This window comes from Bombyx mori, chromosome 13 (genome assembly GCF_030269925.1).
Source record: "Bombyx mori chromosome 13, ASM3026992v2".
Taxonomy (NCBI): domain Eukaryota; kingdom Metazoa; phylum Arthropoda; class Insecta; order Lepidoptera; family Bombycidae; genus Bombyx; species Bombyx mori.
The window spans coordinates 15312827-15324147 of NC_085119.1; positions in this window are offsets into that span (position 1 = coordinate 15312827).

An 11321-nucleotide genomic window follows, 5' to 3' on the forward strand; every position below is an offset into this window, starting at 1 on the left:
CCAGCACTATCTTTACGGCGACGCCTCTCAGCTTATTTCGAAGAGGATATGACAAATAGGGAATCATTTCTCATCTTGGAAGCTAATGACGTCATTTTCCTTAGTAAAACACTCGAGAGTGGAATGCGGTGAAAGTGAATAAAACCAAATGAATGAACGATTCTTACGAATTAAAATGTGAATTGAATGTATTTTCATTTTCCATTATCATTCCTTATGTGTAACTGGTTAGAATATCAAATTTGAAATTCATTATTTATCAATTATTAATTTAATTTTAAATATTATCTGTATTTATGATTGAAGTATGATTCGACTTTGTTACAACAGATGAACGCTATCGTTCTTTTAATCGAACCTAGTGATGTAGTTCAGTGAATCGAGTCAGTGAACGAAACGAATATTTGAACGGTTCATTCCCAGTCCGTGCGGAGATTGGCCTCATAATTTATCGCCCTATCGCAGAGGTCCACTCACGATCATCCCGCTAACGTATTGGCCGCTATTCGTCCTGCAGGAGGTCATTTACTAAAGGGTTGTCCGGTGACGCTGATAAGGATGTGTTTTGAAAATAACGTCTTACCTTTTGTTATTTATGAGGCAAGTACTTATTCATTTTGAACGTTCCTCTCATACGGTTTGTAAAGTTTTGATTTATAGCTTACAGATATATAGCTGATCAATATTAATCATCAATGAGTTTTGAAGACTGTTGGTACTGAAATTGTTATATTGCAGAATATAATTTTAAGTGTAATATAATGGTCATAGTGTCTGGATATACATAAAAAACTACAATATTCATCCAATTGCATTAAACTATTCCGTATAAACATTATAAATATTATAAAAATATAATTTAACATTTTCTTTGATTTTCACGTGTCTTAGACTTAATTATTCAAAAACTATTATAGTTTTACGATTTAACTTCGCATTTTTTCTCGTGATTAAATTACATATGACTTCAGACTTTTCGAATGCTTTCAGTTTTCGTGATCATGGGCTGCGCAATCAGTAAAAGTAATTTTAATTAGAAATAGTATTATTTCGCGGGTTGATACCATGTTTTTTGTTTTTGTTTTTAATGAGTGCCCGATGATTAGACAATGTTGCAAGTGCCATGATTATTACTTAAAGTACCTATCGGGTAAGCCTAAGCTTCTTGGAGTAATTGAAACTAGATATTGTGGTGTGAGCCATTAAATATTAGCGTTTTATAATATTAAATGAAATATTGAAATAAACACAAAAACATTAAAAGAAAAATCGTGTAAAGTGTGGACATAGTAGTGTCAGTTAAATGGTTTGAAATACTTGTAGTGTGTAAGAACGCAATGTATTACTTGACGCTGGCCAATGCACAAACCGTGCCAGAGCCAAAAAAATAAAGAAGAAGAAGAACGCAATGAAAATGGGTGGTGTTCGCAAAGCATGAAAGATTTTGGATCGAGTACAAGTGTTGACGCATCGAATGGCCAAACGAATGTTTCCGGACTGTACCAGGATGCGATTTTCGACATACGAAACTGACACAGCGTACCTATACCTAAACATTACAGAATCACAGATTGAATGTTAAAAAGAAAATTATCAAAAATTTAATATATTTCATCAGATTTACGAGCTTCACATCGATATGCAGCAGCTTTTTCTTTTGGCGACTTATGTGCCGGTAGCCTCGAACTTAAGATAACCTAAGCGCTATTTTTGACTTCGTTTTGTTTGGTAGGCGAATTTACAGTGCTCAGCCTGAAGAAGAGAAGAAGAACAATGACAGGGCAAGGCAAGAACAACCACCGACTTTAAAGACATCCTTGATTCGTCTTCAAGGCTAACAAAATTTTATGAGAGTGAAAGAGAGAGAGGGAGGGAGAGAGAGAGGGAGGGAGAGAGGGAGAGAGGGAGAGAGAAAGAGAGAGAGAGAGAGGGAGGGGGAGAGAGAAAGAGAGAGAGAGAGAGAGGGAGGGGGAGAGAGAAAGAGAGAATTTTTTTTTGTACACAGGATGAATAAATAATGTGAAACATTATATGCAAAAAAATTTAGCGATAAGTCGCTAAGACCGATTCCTTCCAGATAACCATAACGTGGACAAGAACTGTTTGGAAACGAATTTCATTTTAATGAAGATTTTAAAAGCCATTTCGACATTTTCGGCTGAAACACTTCGTATTGAAGGTTGGAAATTGGACGAACTTCGCCATTCTTATTGGAGAACTTACCCGGCACATTGTGAATGCCCACTCTAGACATGAGTTGTAGCCCCAATGTCATTGGAATATCGCCTGTAGTGAGAGCCACTACGGATACTCTAGGAAATTCGGACATTTGGTTTTCTACTATGACCTATATATAATTGATTCACTGAGAGTATACCGAACCATAAATAATTCAAATTGTAGCATTCGAAGAATTTCACCCCAATTAGCTCAAATAGCATAATTTTATCAGCAATAGTTTTCATAAAACTTACGTATAACTAGCTGATGTAATAGCGTTAAAGAACTAAAAGTATTCACAGCAAACGAAATTGATCTGAAATTCAAACCGAAATCACTAATTAAGCTATAATTAACGTCACAATAAAACATAATTAGTGTTAACAATCCAAGTGAAATACGACCAACATAAGAACGTAATAGCAATGTTTTTCAGATACTCGTAAAATGAACATTATACATTTAATATGGAGTAAGCAACAGTATAATGTTTAGAGTGAATGAAACCTGTGGACATATAATTAAATCTTTGAATGAATGAACGAATCTAAAACAATTGTCTAAATCCATCACTATTAAGTAAATCGGGGTGTTATTGGTATTTAATTATTATTAACTAATTCCCAAAAAAGAGGGTCGGATATCAATAAAAAATAACTAGGTATATTGTCACTAGTTCATAATACTTTTTTTTTAATTTACTGGTGGTAGGACGTCTTTTGAGACCGCACGGGTAGGTACCATCACCCTGTCTATTTCTGCCGTGAAGCAGTAATGCGTTTCGGTTTGAAGGGCGGTCGTTGTAACTATACTGAGACTTTACAACTCATATCTCAAGGTAGGTGGCAGCATTTACGTTGTAGATATCTATGGCCTCCGGTAACCACTTAACACCAGGTGGGTGGTTAGCACCAGATTTGATTCGAATATTACATAATTTTATTATAAATTATCTTTGTAGGATACGTACGTCATACTTGTAGAATAAAACTGAGCAGTGTGGCAGTAAGCTGCTGAACTGGTTCATGCATGTACCTTATCGCCTTACTAATGCCGGCAGCGTTAGTGTTTTTTGTTTCGTGCCGGATCACACAAAGTAACAGAAATAGGCGCTACAGTAGAAACCCTTAACGCGTTGACTGCCCATCATTTTTGAAGGACTTTCAGCCAGTGCGTATGCTAGGTCTTTTCAAGGCAAGACCTGATCTGATAGACCTAAAAAAGTCAATTTTTGAATATACCAATACCCATAGAAATGTGGAGATGTTTGCTTAGTGCAAGTGTTTTAACGTAAGCGACGAAAGCGACGATAGCGTAAAAGTTAACTCAAATTTGTATGGAGTTGGAACGTTTGCCGCTAGAGGCGCTGTTCCAACTCCATTCAAATTTGAGTTAACTTTTACTCTATCGAGAACGTTAAAAAACGCGCACTAAGCACACTGGTCGCCTCTCGTACCTAGCGAAAGAACGTGATTTTAACTGCCGTACCAGGAAAGAGTAGCTCATGGGCTTTTTAAGCATCATAACGCGTCAACGGGGCTTCGCAACATACATCAGCACTTGAAATATGATTCAGAGTTCAATCTTATTTTTAATATAGACATTCGAGTCATTTGATTAATGTGTTTCGGTGAATGTTTCACAGTGGCTGCATTGTGTTACTGGTCGTAGGACCTCTTGTGAGTCCGCGCGAATACCACCACCCTACCTATTTCTGCCGTGAAGCAGTAATGCGTTTCGGTTTGAAGTGTGGGGCAGCCGCTGTAATTATACTGAGATCTTAGAATTTAAATCTCAAGGTGGGTGGCGCATTTACGTCGTAGATGTCTATGGGCTCCAGTAACCACTTAACACCAGGTGGGCTGTGAGGTAGTTCAACAATCAAACCAATAAAAAAAAATAACAAAAATTAAAAAATCTGTGTCCACATTCGAAACGAAAACATGTGACCGCCACAGTTTCGAGTTTCGCACTTAAACTACGCTAATCACGTATTCAAATGGAAACATTAAGGTGATTAACTAGTTTGTTTATGGTTCGTGTTTGTTTAAATGCGTTATTTGAAATTAATGGATCACCATCTAGAACCCAATTAGTTGAGTTTCGGACGTCGAACGCAACGAAGTGAGCGCACAGAGGCCTACCTAACCTACGACCGTGCTATTCAGTTTCATTATTCAAAATTCGATTGAAAATGTATAGGGCGGCACTGAAAATTTCGGGAATTAACGAAGTGATACAACATTACTATTTAAAAATGTATTTATTGCTTTTCGAAGTATTCTCCGCGAAATTTGACACATTTTTCAATACGATGGAACCAGTCCTTGAAGCAACCATTCCATTCGGAAGTTGGGGTCTCTAAAATGGCCGTTTTGTAGGCGTCCACAGCTTCTTCAGGTGATGAAAATCTCTGTCCAAGCAATTTATTCTTTATTTTAGGGAAAGTATAGAAATCATTAGGGCTTAGGTCGGGGCTGTACGGCGGATGGTCTAATAATTCTATGTTTTCTTGCTCTAAAAACTCTTTTGCTCTGTGCGCGGTGTGAGAACTCGCATTGTCGTGATGGAGGATGATGCGGCGGTTGCAGTTCTCTTTACGGAGTTCAGAAACGACCTGTGGCAAACAAATGCTAGCATACCATTCTGCATTAACCGTTCTTTGTCCCTCAAGAGGAATAGTCGTAACATGGCCGGTTTTGGAGACAAACGTGGCCACCATTTTTTTTGCAACACTCCGTGAACGATCAATTTTTGTTGGCTTTAACTCATTTTCGAACACCCAAACTCGTGACTGGTTTTTTGTTTCGGGTTCGTACGCGTATATCCAGGATTCGTCACTTGGTACAATGTTGTATACAGCATTTGAGGATCCTGCGTGGAATCTTTCGAGAGTTCTGAGGCACCAAGTAACGCGAGCCGCTTTTTGCTCTTCACAGAGCGAATGCGGTATCCATCGGGAAAACAACTTTTTTACACCTAATTGTTCATGCAAGATTATTTGTATTTGACTCATGCCAATGTCTAAAGTTGCCTGAATTTCGCGGTATGTCACATATCGATCTTCCTCAATCAGCTTACGCACAGCATCAACGTTTTCTTGGGTGACTGCAGTTTTTGGACGACCTTGACGGGGATCATCACTGAGCTTGACACGTCCACGTTGAAACTCAGCAAACCAGCGATAAATTGTGGTTTTGGATGGGGCTTCATCACCAAATGCAGAAATCATCCGGCCAACACACTGTTTTTGTGTTAAACCACTTCGAAAGTCATAATAAATCATCGCTCTTGAATTTTCTCGAGTGAATTTCATTTTCTCAACGACTAAACAAGTTTGACAAAACCTCGTGACAATACCGAGAATCTTTTTTTAAATAAATACATAAATGGTATTCGATTTTTAAAACCAAGGAGTTTTCAATTAAAAAGATTTTAATATGACAGGAACAGTGGAAATATTCCATTCCCGATACTTTTAGTGCAGCCTAGTACTTTTTATTAATACGCTTTTATTAGCTTCAGACGTATATAATATGTTAGTATGTAACGGAATCTTTGAACATGATTTTGACGTTCAAAACGTCGGCATAACTCGAAATTTGGCATACTTATTGAGGACCGATGACAATTTAATATTTAAAAAAAAACAAATGAAAAAATTGAAATTCAACTAAAAAATGAAAATTAAATAATAGTTTAAAAAAAATAAAAAAAATACGCTTTTATAGAAATCCAACTAAAAAATAGACAATAGATTTTAATAAATTTGAATTAAAAATAGTGTAAGAAAAAATGATTTTATTGTAAAAAACCGTGGGGTGCATGGTATCAAGTAGTTAAAAATATTTTATGAACAGATATGAGTAGCGCCCCACGCTTTTTTTTACAATAAAATCAATTTTTCTTACACTATTTTTAATTGAAATTTATTAAATTTTATTTTCTATTTTGTAGGAAGATTTTTATAAAAACGTAACTTGTTAGTTTTTTAATACTATTATTCAATTTTTATTTTTTAGTTGAATTTCAATTTTTTTTTCAATTTTTTAGTTTCTTTTGTTTTGTCACCGGTCCTTAATAAGTACACCAAATTTCGAGTTAATCTGACGTTTTGAAGGGGGTGAAAATCATGTTCAAAGATTCCGTTACAAACACACATACGTCTGAAGCTAATAAAAGCGTATTAAAAATAAAGAACAACGGCTGCCCCGCTCTTCAAACCGAAACGCATAACTGCTTCACGGCAGATATAGGCAAGGTGGTGGTACCTACCCGCGCGAACTCACAAGACGTCCGACCACCAGTAAACAGGACTTATATATACTTGCATGACTTATGAATTATATAATTTAGAAACAAAAACTGAATTGTTATGGTTAACGAACCTTACAATTATAATATCGATAAGAGCATTATCAGAAACTTGAATACCAGCATGCGCCAAATGAATAAAATCGGTTGTTCGTTTTCAAAAACTGTTTACTGGTGGTAGGATCTCTTGTGAGTCCGCGCGAATAGGTGCCACCACCCTGCTTATTTCTGCCGTGAAGCAGTAATGCGTTTCGGTTTGTAGGGCAGGGCAACCGTTGTAACTGTACTGAGACCTTAGAACTTATGTCTTAAAATGGGTGGCGCATTTACGTTGTAGATGTCTATGGGCTCCCGTAACCACTTAACACCAGGTGGGCAATGAGCTCGTCCACCCATCTAAGCAAAAAACAAATTTTGCAATGGCCGTTTTAAGTTTATCGACTATCATTAGGCACATTTATTTATTGTTCAAGTTTGCCTTGAACGTTTAACTGTTAGCTAAAACAAGTTCAGAGATATATTGTTTTTCTTCTTACCCTAAATTGCTTGTAATTTGCTATTTCTATTGGAATGTTATCGAATGGAAGGATTAATTGAAAGTTGAATAAGGAACGTTTAGGTATTAGGTTAATTAGTTAATACTTTCGTAAAAGATGTTAGAATTTGAAAATTTTGAGTTTTTTTTTATTGTTTGGATGGGTGGACGAGCTCACAGCCCACCTGGTGTTAAGTGGTTACTGGAGCCCATAGACATCTACAATATAAAGGCGCCACCCACCTTGAGATATAAGTTCTAAGGTCTCAGTATAGTTACAACGGCTGCCCCGCCCTTCAAACCGAAACGCATTTACTGCTTCACGGCAGAAATAAGCAGGGTGGTGGCACCTATTCGCGCGGACTCACAAATTAAGTGGTTGCCGGAGCCCATAAACGTCTACAACGTAATTGCCGCCAGCTACCTTGAGATATATTACAGTACAACAACTGTCCCACCCTTCAAACCGAAACGCATTACTGCTTCACGGCAAAAATAGGCGGGGTGGTGGTATCTACCCGTGCGGACTTAAATGGGGTCCTACCACCAGTAAGCAACAACAATAAAAAATGTGATGACTATGGGGTATACTAACCAATTTATACCGGCTAGGCTGAGAGCTCATTGAACCTACGCAGTATTGGAACTTTCAAAATGCATAAAATACTTTACTACATTTAACTTTATAATCACTATAAGCTATTAACAGAGTTGTATTGCACGGGATTTGGGAGGATTCTCTGAAAATAATAGAACTGATGATAATAACTCATTACCTGAATATGAACAGAAAACAAAACTAATTTGGAGAACTGAGCTTAAAATTACTCTTATTATATAGTCGTCCCGCAATTGAAAGCGAATTTAGCGTCCACGAAATCGTGAACCAGCGCGTCAGTCGATTTTTATAACGTAAAATGTCTAGGTTAGCTGGTTTACACCGATGCATACTATCTTTAATATTGTTATTTGTAGGATTTGGCAAAATCTAAATTCCCATTAAAGAAAATAAATCAATTCCACGTTTGTTGCGCGGAGGCCATTGAATTTTGAATTAAGAAAACACAAATAGAGAAGATTTTTGGCGCTTACCTAACACCTGAGATCCGCTTAGCGTGAAAATGGAAACGAATGCCAAACAAATTATCATACCTTAACATATAATTAGTTAGTTCTGTATGTACAGAAATGTAAAATCATACAAATATTTTTAATGTTATACAGCCTATAGCCTTTCTCAATAAATGCTATCTAACACAGAAAAACTTTTCAAATCGGACCAGTAGTTCCTGAGATTAGCACGTTCAAACAAACAAACAACAAACAAACAAACTATTCAGTTTTATAATATTAGTATAGATAGGAAAATAGACGGTAGTTAACAACATTCAAATATCGACGAATGTTGCATCGGCCTAAAGCTGCTTTCAGACTATAGTGCCATATAGTATAGCAGCGTATACTTAGCCAATAATATACCTATATAGTACAGTACAGTGTGAACGTGTCCATAACAATGTATGGTGCGCGATATTGTTGTGCTATGAGCTATGTACTATATACTATTAAATTATAGCGTAGTCTGAATTAGTCTGAAAGCAGCTTAAGTTGTCCGGTGACCACAAAAGCTGTGAAGCCTTCGAAAAGTCAAAAAGAACGCATGTACAATAAAAAAAACGCTACGACACATACAACTCGCAAAAACCGAAGAAAATACTATTATTAACATTAACGTGATTGCTGGAGCTCATGGACATCAACAAGGAATTTTTTTTTATTGCTTAGACGGGTGGACGAGCTCACAGCCCACCTGATGTTAAGTGGTTACTGAAGCCCATAGACATCTACAACGTAAATGCGCCACACACCTTGAGATATAAGTTCTAAGGTCTCAGTATAGTTACAACGGCTGCCCCACCCTTCAAACCGAAACGCATTACTGCTTCACGGCAGAAATAGGCAGGGCGGTGGTACCTGCCCGTCCGGACTCACAAGAGGTCCTACCACCAGTAAAGTACCTATCTGTTTTACAGAACAACGGCTGACCCGCCTTTCGAAGCCGAAAAACTGCTTGACACCAGAAATAGGCAGGGTGGTGATACCTACCCGTGCGGGCTCACAGGACACCCCATAAAGCAGCCCGTAGACATTCCAACATGAATGTCAACTGAAACATGAATTATTAAATTTATTATTGAATGTGGTAGGTACTCTGAGAACGGAAATCCCTGGGAACTAAATGGCAGAACGCCAGTAGCGGTCTCTGCGTCCTCAGAACAGAGCCAATAATTGTTCAAATGAATTTAGTTATTGTCGTTTTCCGTACACGATATTATTCATTCATCGTGGATGTACCTAGTTCTTGTAAGCGTATGTGGTATTGTAATCATTAAAATATTACATAGTACTTGCGTGCCAAATTTGGACCTTGTCACATTCGAGAATTAGTCGTAGCCTTAGGCAACTGTATTAGTATTTTTATAAAAATGTATATATGTATGTATGTATTTGTGTATAATTTATACTTATATTTCCAACGATAGGTACACCGCGAATAATTTATTTGCTAATGATCCTAGTCCATCTTATGGTTGTTTGGAAGATATCGCTCTTAGCGACAAGACCGCTAATTGTGCTTTTTTATGTTTAACGTGTCGCATTTTTTATTAATTTTTTGTACAATAAAGCATACTTTCTCTCGCTATTTCTCTCTCTGATTTTGTTCTGTCTAAAATCGATATTGTATATTCACGACACTAAATTTGAGGGTACCTTTACTATTTACACTAGGTAGCTATAGTGACCAGGTCAACACAATTGGATGGTAGAATGCCCTGTAAAGCCGAATCCTACACCACTTTTACAGCGTTACATAACCGTTCCGAGACCCATGTCTAAATGTGTTTAGTGATGGGAATCAAACGACTGAACTGATTCGATGAAGTTTCTTTTATCTTGTGTGGAGGGACCAACTTATGGGCCAACTGTGGAAAGTGGTTGCCGAAGCCTATAGACATATTTTTTTATGTTTTTGGCGTATTAACGTCATATAAATTGATTAACACCGGCTGCACGTACTAAGAAAGAGCAGGTAGCTTTCTGAATTTTTAATCCATTTCATTTTCATAATCACTTTCTGACTAAGTTAATTTTTAATTTCGTTGCGAAGATTTGGACCGTAAAATATACATTTTTTTATTAATTTCATTATATCAATAATAATTGTTAGAGCTCTTAACTACATACCTATTAACAAAAGTGGACATATTATGTATCTATCGAAATAAATAATTTTTACGCCCAACTTGAGCTACGAAGTCGTTTATAATTAACTAGTGACCCGCCCTCGCTTCGCTACCCATGCGCGTAACGTCGCGCATGGGATTCAGATAAAGGTCGCAACGCCGGGCGACCATAGGGCCCTCTCAGCATACCTCCGAAAGGAGAACATAGGTTTCCACACCTATGCTCTTCAGGAGGACCGCGAGCTCCGCGTAGTAATACGCGGAGTTCCGAAGGAACTCGACATAGAGTATGTAAGGGAGGATCTGACCGCTCAGTCCCTCCCGATAGTAAGTGTGCACCGGATGCACAACGGCCGCGACAAAAAACCATATAACATGGTTTTAGTCGCTCTAGAACCAACCCCGGAGGCCAAGAAAAAGATCGCATGTCTCGCGACAGTATGTGGCCTATCCGGGGTTACCATTGAAGCCCCCCATAGACGTGGCACTCCCGGACAGTGCCACAGATGCCAACTATATGGCCACTCGGCTCGGAATTGCCACGCGCGCCCCCGCTGCGTGAAGTGTCTCGGCGATCACGCCACGGTAGATTGCTCGCGAGTTAGGGAAACCGCGACCGAACCTCCAAGCTGTGTCCTATGCCTTAAGCAAGGGCACCCCGCGAATTACCGTGGATGTCCTAGGGCTCCGCGAAAACGTCCGACCCACCCAGCCCCCCGTACCGTCGGCCCAAAGACTTCGGTGCCTTCAGCACCGAAACCCGCCTTCGTACCGGCTGCGGTTCCCACCGTCTCGGCGTGGAATAAACCGCTGCCGTATACGAGGTCGGGAACACAAACCGCACCCCAGCCCCCGCTCGCGACACGTCCCGCGCCGCAGCCCCTGCTCGCACCTCCCCCCGCGCCCGCGTACCGTCCCCCGCAACCCTCAGCCGTCAACGACTTCACGCTCGTGCGCGACTTCGTCACGACGGTCAACTTCGACCGTCTGCGATCGTTCGCAGACGC